This window comes from Cupressus sempervirens, chromosome 10, assembly GCF_028749045.1.
Source record: "Cupressus sempervirens isolate cs-2001-9-10 chromosome 10, ASM2874904v1, whole genome shotgun sequence".
Taxonomy (NCBI): Eukaryota; Viridiplantae; Streptophyta; class Pinopsida; order Cupressales; family Cupressaceae; genus Cupressus; species Cupressus sempervirens.
The window spans coordinates 53,824,377-53,836,729 of NC_143127.1; positions in this window are offsets into that span (position 1 = coordinate 53,824,377).

Genomic DNA, 12,353 nt, shown 5'->3' on the forward strand with positions numbered 1-12,353 from the left:
TGGAGAAGGAAGCTAGTCATGATTGGTATTTTATTCTTCAAGTAACTAGTGCATATTGTCAACTTGTTGGCCATTTTTCTATTGAATATGAATATCTTCATAAGTTGTGCATTCCATCATGAAGTGACATTCTATTTTACCACTGCCTTTTTGCAAAATGTGTAGACTCATTTTTCCCAAGATTCCTTGGATATCTTCCACTTTCTAACCTCATAGCTTAGATGATGTAATCTGGCCTCAATTTTGTGACTGGCACTCTTGCATTGTTTAAAAACAACCCCTAAATATGTTTTTCCACCATGGTCCTTATCTAGTTTAAATTCTTTAATGTAGTATGTTTTTCTCCCCATGTGGTAGTTCTAAATTTTCCACTTGCAAGCTTTTTTATTTTTTTGGTAGACATATTTGTTATTGTTAGTGCCTCTTCAGAAATGGCCTTGTTTTCCTTGTGTGTAATGACAAGTGAGCTAACAGTTGGAAAAATTGCAATTGATCACTATTCAATTGCAATCTTCCTCTATGTTTGAGAGGGGTAACTCCCTTGTATGACATGGGTATTTAGGATTTCATTGTACTTTTTACCTAAAAGTACATATAGATGGAAACATAAAACTAAACAAGATTAATAATAGAAATGCGCATACACATTTCAAATAAGATTTCACAATGGATAACTAATTACAAGAGGGTTTTGAGTAGATAAATATATGATGAAAAAATATGAACAAAAACCTTGACATATGAAATGATATGCTATTTTGATAGATTCACAACAAGATACCATGAAATGAACACGTTTTGCCAAATATAATACATAGATTAGGAAGACTATCAAATTGCACCATTACATAAGATATCACTAATATAACATATGAAAGGAAGTGATGTAATAAATGATGAGCACGTTCAAGACATATGGCTAAATGAGCCCTTTGTTTTTGAAGTAATTGATTGCAACCAACAAGACGAGGGGTTGATCTCGAAGTACAAAAAGGCTAATGAAATAGCTAGAGGTAACCTCCCAGTCAACTAACCAATACCAACTTTAAATTTAAAAAAAAGCAATATATGTCCATAGTTAGCTTAATAGTACTAGTAGTCTTTAAACTAATATGCATAATAGATTGTAAAATAAAACAACAAACCTTAAAAAAATTGCTGCTATAAGTCCCCTTAATCAACATAAACATAAAGACCCCGTGGGGTATCATGTTCATAGGCATAATCATAAACACAACAAAAATAAGCATTTGAAAGACACAGGGCTAGCTGCCCTTTTTGAGCCCATGGTCATCATCCTTCTTAGGCACATCCTTGTCCCCATCCTCTCCTTCTGCTTTGAACGGTTTGTCCAGGATGGTCTTTAACCAATCCTTAGCTAGGAACTCATAGATGGATCAAGTGGTCTCAGTGACTTTGCCCAGGTTCTTCTCCCCTTTTTTCGCCTGTAGAAAATATAGAGTGGTGGCCACAGAGTGCATGACCTTGGTGGAAAACTCCACAAAGGTCTCAAACCTCTGGTAGATAGTAGTTTGGTTGTCAGCCAGGTCCCTCATGGAATTCTCCAACCTTTCCAGTCTCACCTTGCTATGGCTATGCTTGCCCTTCTTCCCAAAACCTTTGGGGTTTTCTTTTCTTGAGGAGGTAATATCTTCTCCCTCACTCCTACTCAGAGTATCCTCAAGGGTGTCAAAGACATGGGAGGGACTTATAAGGCTTGGGGTAGGTTTCTTGTCCTAAGGCATTCTCTTCTTTTTAGTAGGTTTGGCATCAGTTTTGGAGGAGTCAGAGTTGGGTCTTAAATTTTTCCATCTAGAGACATTTGTTGGACCTCCTAGCACTTTGCCTACCCTTCCTAGTGTCTGAATCTAACTCAATCAGACTTATCTTAACCTCAGGGTTAATTTTGACATTTGGGTAAGGGGTTTTTTTGAACTTCCTATGGCTAGGGCCAGGGTCAAGATCAAGGGAGGCTTGGGGAGTGACATAGGCAAGATGGTTAACCAAAAGTGATAGATTCACGGTAAGATGCTAGATATAAAGTTTATTCATCAGCTTCTGGTGGATGAAGTAGAAGGTTTTCCCCTCCTTGTGTTTCCTCCTAGCCTTAAAAATACAATCCTCTAGCGAATGCAATAACAGAAATGAGAAGGAGATATGTTCCAAATTCTTGAAAGGATTTATTATGGGGAAATGGTAGTAGTATCTAGTACTTGGAAATCGTCCTCCAAGGTGATGTACCACATGATAGCATAGTAGATGATGTCCCAGGGCTTAGGAAGGGTAGCCTGAGAAAACCCTCCACACTTTCTCTCTGGTTCCTCCTTGCCTTTGAAGATTTTTTCACAAGCTAGCTTCCTCATTGACCTTGGCCTACCTTCGCCAGTTCTTTCCTTCTATAGAAAATTTGCTAGCCCTTACAATGGTATCCTTCGAAATCTTGACACTAATGCCACTGACAGATACCTTCCCATCCTTCCAAGTCTGGAAGAATTGCATCAATATTACCTCATTGTGCTTCACCATACCCTCCATATACTATAAAAGGCCGCCTTCTTACAAGTACACCATGAACCCTTTATTTTTTTTTTGAAAATATACAAATTTTAAGAACACTCAGTCCATTTACAAGTTTCTCTAGCATTTCTCCTACAAAAGAGTTCTCCCTCCCTCCTCCCCTTTATATTAGAGTTAGACTTGTATTTATCAACTCTAAAAATATAACCACTTACCTCCCTAGGTTAATAACTAACTTTATTTTACGCATTTTGAAGAGATTGATTAACCTCACAATTTTTCACAAAAAGAGTTGGTTAAATAACCTTTGCAAAATTAACCAAAAGTGACCAAAGCCATTATTGATAAAAGGAAATTTAAAACCCATTTTCTAGCAAAATATCAATGTCAACAATTGATTGAAAGGTAAAATCATTCCAACTCAATTGAAAGAAGTACTCAGTTCTTCATATCAAATTCCTCCTTCAATAATTCACATTTGTTCCAATCTCTCCAAGTTTCCACAATTCTTTGTCATTCAACATTAATATCTTTATGGTACAATTCACTTTTGTACCCTATCTTCAATTTCTTTACTTTATTTCCTCTAATAGAAGTCCACATTTGGATAGGTGGGTTTTTTCAATTCCACAATCATTACATTCTATGAAATAATAATGTTTCTTCTAGTAACCATCACCTACATTTGATTTTTTTAAAAAATAATTCACACACTTGACAGTAATAGTGTCTGCAACCATAATATTTGATGTGTGATGGATTCTTGTACTTTATTTCTAACATCCATTTCGATATGGAAGGGAGGGTGCTTGATGAGACTATGGAGTGCATCTCATAGAAGCCGATAACATACACTTTAGTATTTTTAATGCTTTCTTCAATAATTTGTTAGTGTACACACAAAAATCATTACATTATATGATATGACACATCTCTTTACACATTCCTTATACTTGTTAAGATTTCTAAATCTCATTAAAAAAATTCATTTTTCTTAAAACCTTGCAAACATTCCTTATCATGATGTGGTTTTTTTTTGGAGTCTTCTATCAAAGTACTTTGTTTGGGCTTCCACACTCTATGTGTTGAATCCAAGGAACATACAACCATAATTTCAACAAATTTTGAATTGAATTTAAATTTATAGTCAATAATGCATTTCTTCAAAGTGTTTTCCAATGACTTTATCATTTCACTTATTATATTGACTTCTCTTTTTGGAAACTACCAAACAATTATTGAGTTTTGTTTGTGAATGCACACTTTATGCACAATTTTCCAATTAGTGATTAAAACCATGATCATAGTGATGGCCTTTCAGATAACCTATATACTATATGTAATGTAAATAATGGTTCCATTTAGTAAAACCTTGACAAATCATCAAGGAAACATCCATGGGGGAAGGCATCAATATACTTATTGCTAATTACAATCTTAATGGTTGTTGCGATCATAATTTCTCAAAAAAAAATAACAATATTCATGGTTGCTACTATCATAATTGCTCTTGCTATTTGAATTTCATATTCTCTTACAATTTATAATTAATTATTTGATATTCCATTTATCTCTCACATCTTGCCTTCACAAGAAACATGTATATATACTACAAGAGCTTCTAGAAGCAACTTCCACCAACATAGTCAATCTAGAAGTAAAACCTTGGCTCATGTTGGGGCTGCCTCTGAGGACAGAGGGAGTTTTAGCTTCTCTTTAGACTCGAAAGAGATTCAGAGTATTAGCTTGGAGGAGGACAAAGCTTTGCATTCATCTAGAAAGAAGGCAAGGAGTAAAGATAAGGATATGCCTACTCCATCAAATACGCTGTGTAGGAAAAGTCCTAGGGGCCTTGGGCCCAAAATTGCTAATAAGGGGGAAGAGGAATATAATGAAGATGGTGAAGAAATAGATATAGATGAGAAGAATAAGTGTGAGGAATATGAAAAAAATATAAATAATTTGGACAACAAACATATTCAAAAATAAGATTTGGTATGTAGGACATTACTTCCTAGGTAATCCCCTGCAAGAAAATTCAAACCCAACTATAATGCATTGTAGAGAAAAATATAATAAGCAAAAAAAGGAAGCATATCCTTGAAATGGGCACCCCTCAGACATATAGATTAAGCATAGATATATATGTGCCTTTTTGTGTGTGTATTTGAGCGTCTAAACTATTGATAAACATATTTTTTCTTTAAAGTTCTGAGTCACAAATGCCCTAATCTATGAACAAATTCTATTTACAACAGTTTGGAAAGTGACCTCTTGAAGATTTACTTTTCTTTGAATTGTTAGGTACAACTCCCTATTATGAATTTGCAATGAATTTTGTTCATTCCTCAACCTAAATAGGGTACATTCTTAACCAGAGAACAGGAGAGGAAAAACTAAGTCAAACCTATAAAGAATTCAACTTAGGTGAGAAGTAATGCTTTAAGGGTTATTCAAATCTAGAAAACTCACACATCTTATGAATTCATAACTATCATGCACTAAGATTAATTGACCTATCTAGGAACTAATTAGTGGAGAAAATTATATTGAATGAAAAATCAAATGAATCTCTTTTGAATTTTAAGTGACAATTCCTACCAAGTTCAACTCACTGTATTAAAATAGGGGAAGTAAAACTCTATTTATTCCCTGGTTCAATTCCAGTTAAAAAGAAATAACCAAATAATAACAACTATTTCAAATGAAACAGAAAATGATTGATACAAAAATCCCATTCGATTGACTTTGCAACTTCAAGTCTTTCATACCAAAAATTTGCCAACCTTTTATTTATCTTTCATTATCATACATATAGGATTTCTGAGATGACCGTTACAAAGGAAGTTTAACCGGTTCATCTTCTCAAAAATGACAAATAGAAAAGAGCTAGGTTGTCTATTACAAAGATTACAAAATAAAAATGGAAAGGGTAGAATATGAATCACTTCTCCTTCTTTCCTTTCTCTGCTTTTTCCCTATAGGCCTTGGCGGCAACATTAATTGGAATCAACTCTTCATGTCTTTGTACATGCACAATAGTATATCTTGAGAACCATCTAGGGTGTTCCTTAGCCAAATCTTTGATGACATTTAGTCTATATTGCAATTCCTCCATGGCCACATGTATGCACCTGTGAAGTTTCTAAAGCTTACACACTCTATTCTGGTGCATAGAAGATATGCTTATCAGGCTATCTATAAAATTTGAGAAATTATTTTGCATAAAAATGACTCCAATTACCCTTTTCCTCACCCAATAGTATGTGAATCTATGTGTAGTCCTTTTAGGAGTTCATAATCTTTGTCCTAATCTTTCTTTACTTCTCTTCAATCTCCTTTAGACCTTTCTTTGCCTCCAAGATCATTTCTTACTTGAATTGCATGCTTTGTAACTATTTGAAGAAAGGCCCATCTCCTTTGGGAAAAATCTTAGCTTTGATGGCTTCCTTTGATTTCATTTTAATACTCATCTTCAACAAGGACACACAATCATCACTTTTAGTCCTCTTCGTAGCTAGGGTATTTCTATTAGATGAAATGTTATCTTTCTCTATTTCTAGCCTTAACATAACATTTCTGATTTGTTCTATAATGGAGAGCCCCTCTAATTTAAGCTTGTCACTCCATTCTTCACCAATCTAGCCAAAATGCCTATCTTCCTAAAGCTGGGAGATAAGTGCTTGAACCTAGGTGACAGTAGGGGTACTAGTCATGGGCATTCCAGAGATACTCACCAACATAGTGACCAATTGTCTAATAAATCCGCTCAACTCTTCTATCTTTGCCTTCATCCTAACTTTTTACAATTTGAGGATCTCCAACTATCCTTTAATTACTTCATTTGTCAACTTCCACAAGCTGACCTTGGTGTCATGTCTAGCTTCCCCAAGATCTACTGAATGCAGAGTAAAATCATTGGCAGACATATCTTCAATTCTGCCATCTTTGGTGGGTTTCACAATCTCCATAGTTAGGTGCCCTATTTCTGGATCTTGCCCAGAATAGACAAGGTCTTCTGCTTCTTGACCTTACTCAATGCAGATCCTAAGCAAAAAACAAGAGATAAGGTATCCTTACTGGGAGCACCTTCATCCTTCCTCTTTCTCTTTCTTTCTAGAGTGTCCTCCAACAAGGAATTAGTGCCTATCACCTTAGAAGTTGTCCCGAGTGAATCTATACTAAACATTTTCCTCTTGACCAAAGTGATTGTCTTTGTGGTCGAGGAGAATGGATTCTTTTGGGCTTGAGAGACAAGCTTTGAAGAATCTTGATCTTGCTTCATTTCTACGGTCTTCTTAACTGTTGCATCTAATTTAGTGGACTCACTATCACTGCTTCCTCCATCTCCCAAATCTACTACTTGCACATGAGGGCTACTTGGCTGGAGAAGTGTAGCACTCATGGTTGGAATGGGACTACCATGAGGTGAAGGAAATAGAGTAATAGTGTTGTCTTTGGGATCCTCTACTTTCTTCTCAGCTTCTGATTGAGTACCAATCACTGGAGAAGAACCATCTTGACAAGTTTTTGTCAAAGGAATGTTCTTAACTAGAGGTTGATCACCTCTGCCCACCGATCGAGCTAGTCCTTGAGTGATGGCCAGGGTCACACCTGATGTGTTAGCTTGTGAGTAGGTAGGAGTAGATGGTGAAGGAGCTTGAGTGGGGGTGCTCTTATTTCAACTTCTTCTCACTGTAGTCCACTCTACCCACTTCCCAGTCCTTTTAACAATTTAGGCCATGATAATATCTAAATCATCCCCAACATCTTGATAGGGTTCTGAACTAATAGGGGTATTTGTTATCTTTGTCAAATATGTATTACTATACATATTTTTCCCATCATCTTCAATTCCTTCAACATTCAGGTTGACTTGATACATTTTAACTTGATCCACTATTAATCTGGCAAAAGTATGGTCATGACTTTCAAATTCATATTTACAATCCACCCAGTAGTCTTCAATCGTGGTGATGTGCTTGATTACACTCCCAATCTGCAATACTTCCTGTGCATACCCATTTGGGTCAAACATGGGTCTTAAGACCTTTTATGTTTCCAATCTTTATTTCATCTCGAAGGCCTTCAACATGTTCTTTGCATAAGAAGAGGACTCATGGCTGAAAGCTCCCACCTTCATAGGGAACTCATATCCCTTGTTCTTCAAAGTCTCGCTCAACACTTTCACTTGGATGGCTTACCTCACTATCTTGATCAACACGATCATGTCACTTGGGTACCTCGACAGCTTCAAGGGGAATCCATTGAAAGCTACAAGAAATAAATAAGATAAAGATGAGAATTGGATAAAATAGCTCCCAAATTGAATAATAGCCACCATTGCCTTTGGACCGAATCTCCTATCCGGGCATCCTTGAAGCTCCCTACAAATTCTCATTGTAAACACATCATTAGCTCTTATATATTCAACATAACTATTTTCCAACTGCAAACATGGGTAGAATTCATAAGACTTCACGTCATCAAGGAAATTTTCTACCCTTGGGAGGCCCAACCATAATTGTAGAGAAGCTAGCATGTAAATTAGAAAAGAAGACATATAGAAGGTGTTGTAGAACTTCACGACACTAAGAGCATTGGAAATATTTTCACTTAGCTCATGGGCTCAGTCAACATACTGGGTATCCAAATGGATAACTTGTACCAAAAAGAAATATTGTTCAACAAAATTTAGAGCTTCTACTTCACCTTTTAGTCTATGTAGAAGAACCAGAACATCTACAATCTCAAGTTTGAGATTAGTACTCAAGAGGGTCTTAGGGACCTTACTCTTGGTGCTCCGTAGCTTTTGAAACCATGTCTGCATGATCTCCTTTTTCCTAACCATTTTCTTTGTAGAAAACTTAGAGACAACTCCACCAATTGTCAAGTCTAAAAAATCCTCTCACTCTGGAATTCGTAGACAATTCACCACTTTTTGTTTATCAATGGAAATCAATACTGTATCATCAGGCAATACAATCTACCTGGTATCTGGATTATATTGATTTATGCATTCATCGATCAATTTTCAAGCTTGGACTACCACCGAGAAACCAACTACTTCAACTAGCCCACATCCTCGAAGCTTTTTAGTTATGGGATGAATTGGCTCTGATTTCACCCTCTTTTGAAAATCTTACATATCATAAAAATAGAGTGAAGTCTCCATGAAATTTTGCAGTGTGGACTTGATTCCATTTAGCCCATCAAAACTCGTAAACTTGGTTGCCATTTTGTCTGAGAATAAAATGAAATGAATTTCAAATCTAGAAGAAGAATAGGATAGCAAATTCACAAACATAGGCTATTTGAAGAAGTTGTGCAAAATAACAGAATAATAGTTCAAGAAAGAGTAGCAGTTTGAACAACTATTTATGTTTCCATCTATACAGGAGTCTCAATTCACCCGTTGATCTTCAGGATTCACACCACACGAATGAATTAAAGGATAAATCCATTGAAACATTAAATGTGAGAGTCTTAATGGATAACTCAATGCCCTTTCATTGTTCCATTGGCCCAACGGTAACTTTCCATTCTTTCACACTTACTTTCCCATTTCCCATTAAGTTTCGGGAAGTTATGAACAGAGTACTCAGTAAAAAAAATTTGCTAAATCAAATCTTACCTAATAGATCTTTCCCACGATGGTTGGGTTGTTTACATTATCCTCTTAAAATATTTTGCATGCAAAATGTGGGTCCAATTCACTTACAAACTTGATTTCCTATTAAATGTGAAAAATCATCCTCATGGGTTGAAAACCTGCCGAAGAGAAGATGATTTTCATTTCTCTGCCCAAGCCTTCTTTTCAACTTTACCTTCTAACTTATTGCTTCCTTTGGGTTCAGAGATGTCCATAAAGAGTGAAAATCTTAGTTAGGGGCCCACCTCTCATTTCATTTCCTCTAGAATTGCCTTATGCAAAAAAAAAACATCATGGGTTGAAAACCCACCAAGGAGAAGTCAATTTTCATTTTTCTGCCAAAGAGGATTTCAAGAGCTATGATGAATCTTTAATACTTCTTAAGTTAGATAATCATAAAGGGAAAAAGAATACCTTATAAGGAACTTCATCTTCCTTTTATTGTAGCTCATATGCATCATTTGGTGCTCTTCGCGAGAAATTGCCTTCATGGGTTGAAAACCCCCTAAGGAGAAGGCAAAGTCCAATTTTCCACAAGCTTCTTTTTTTAATGAAGAATATGATAAGCTGCAAGAAAACTCAATTTTGTGAATATTCTTTGCATGTTGCAGGAATCTCCATCAAATTAGGTACTAAGCTACCCGTAAGACTCACAACATAAAAGAAAACCAACCAGCTATGAAATGTGGGGAAGAGAAAGATGAAAAATCTGATGAAGACTCCTTCCACCTAAAGGGACTTGAAACTAGACTCAGACCTCCCTAGACTTTACTAATACACAAAATTTTCCCACTTTGCAAAATGGTTACAGGGTGAAAAGTGGGGCAACAACTGGGTTTGAATGGGGACTTAGGTAGACTATACCCAAGAAAGGAATCCAAAGTCTCTGATTTCGCAAAAATAAAAGGGGGCACACAACAAAACTAGAGTGAGGGAAAACCAAGAAGGAAAAAAAAGGAAACCTAACTAGGAAAACCAAAGAATGGGAACTAATCTTAACTATTGTACAACATAGGGGTTACTTGTTCTTAGTTTTAAATTTAATAAAGTTTCAGATCCTGACCATTGTAGGTCAGAGGTAGCACTTCACCATCTTGATATGCCAATTTAAATGAATTATTCGTGAATGCCTGATGAATTATGAATGGGCCTTTCCACAAGGTGTCAAATTTCTTATGCATACCTTTTGGAGCTCTTTGTTTATCCGGTAGTAACACACTTTTTCCTACCATTAATTTCTATGGTCTCACCCTTTTATCGAACAGGTTCTTTACATGCATTTGGTGTTGAGTTATATGATCCACAATTTCTTCCCTTTCTTCTTTGAGTTTTCTTAAGTAGAGAATTATCTTTTCCAAACCATCGCTATAGATATCATCTTTAGTTACTATCCTCAGTTTGTTTTTGGCTAATTCCAATGGTAATGGAAGAATGGATTCAGTCCCATCGACTAATTCAAAAGGGGATATACCAATTGCCCTTTTAGGTGTCACCTTGTCTGCCCATAGTGCTTCATGAATTTTCTTGTGCTAGGTTTTCTAGTTATCTGCTACTAATTTCTTGACAATATTCATCAAATTTTTATTACTAGATTCTGCTTGACCACTTCCTTGTGAGAAATAGTCGGATGAATGACTGACTGTGATACCATGCTCAAAGCAAAAATTGGTAATCTTTATTGAAGAGAAATACATTACATTGTCCATCACCAATTTGATAGGGACACCAAATCTAACTAATATGTTTTCTTTAATGGATTCACATACTACTTCAGAAGTAGTTTTCTTAGTTGCTTTTACTTCCACCCACTTAGTGAAATAATCAGTTGCAGTTATCACATATTGGTGACCAACACTAGATGTTGGGTTGATAGGTCCAATAAAATCAAGATCCCATTATTGAAAAGGTCCTTCGATGATGACAGGCCTGAGAGGCAAAGAAACTAATTGAGAATGCCTGGTGGACATCTTACATTTTTCACATTTTGCCACCTAGGAATAAGCATCCTTGAACATTCCTAGCTAGTAGTAACACTATCTTAATGTTTTGAGAGTTATGACTGAGGATGAGAAATGTCCTCCATAGGCTTCATCATGAAATGTTCTCAAAATTTTTTCTTGTTATTGTTTCTCTACGCACCTGAGGAAAGTGCCATCTATAGCCCTTTTAAACAATTTTCCATCCCAAATTACATATTTAGCTACTTTCAACTTAAGATCTCTCCTTTTCCTTGCAGTTAAGCCTTTAGGACATTCTTCGTAGGTCAATAAATAAGAAATATTCTCAAACTAGGAATCTTGCATGCTTATTGCTAATATTAACTACTTTTCTTCTGATTCCTCTACTTCTTCAACAATTCTATTTTTTGCAATTTCTTTCCACAAGGCATTGCCTCTCACTAACTTAGTAGGCTTTGTTTTTATATCATACTCTTGTGTCTTTTCTATCCATGTTCCTTTGGCATTACACCCCACATCCTGTTGTGTTAATATGCTTTTTACTACCACATCTGAGATGTAGGTCATAGAATGTGAATGCAAGATGTAGAATTGAAAATTTTTAAGTGCTTTGACTACTGTAGAGGCATGTTTCTCGATTTTTGAGTACTTCAACTCATTATTCTTCAGAGGTATACTCATGAAGGCTATTAGGGCTTGTATCCATTCATCATTATCTTACATAAGTATTGCCAATAAAGTGTGTTCAGAGGCATAATAATAAATGATGAAATCTCATTTATAATTCAGGTGACATAATACTAGAGCATTAGTAATGGCAGTCTTAATGTTCTGGGAATCTTGTTTCCCAGCTTCATTCCATTTAAAACTTGAATTTCCTTTCATCATAACTACTATACATTTATTAGTTTCTAAAAAATTTGGGACAAATCTTCTGAGGAAATTTACATGTCCGAAGAAGGACTTAACCCCTTCTTTTTTACTCGCAAGCATAACCTTCGAATGGCCTCCACTTGCTCTAGATCAATCCTGATGACTTCCTGGGAAACTATATGACCTAAAAGTTTTCCTTTTGTAACACAAAAAACAAACTTTTTGGGGTTGAGTGAGATTCCATGTTCTCAACATCTTTGTAACACTTTCCTCAAATCTTCTATGTGAATTTTCCTTTTCTTTGAAAACATGGTGAGGTCATCCAAGCATATGACTATAATATGATCTTCAAG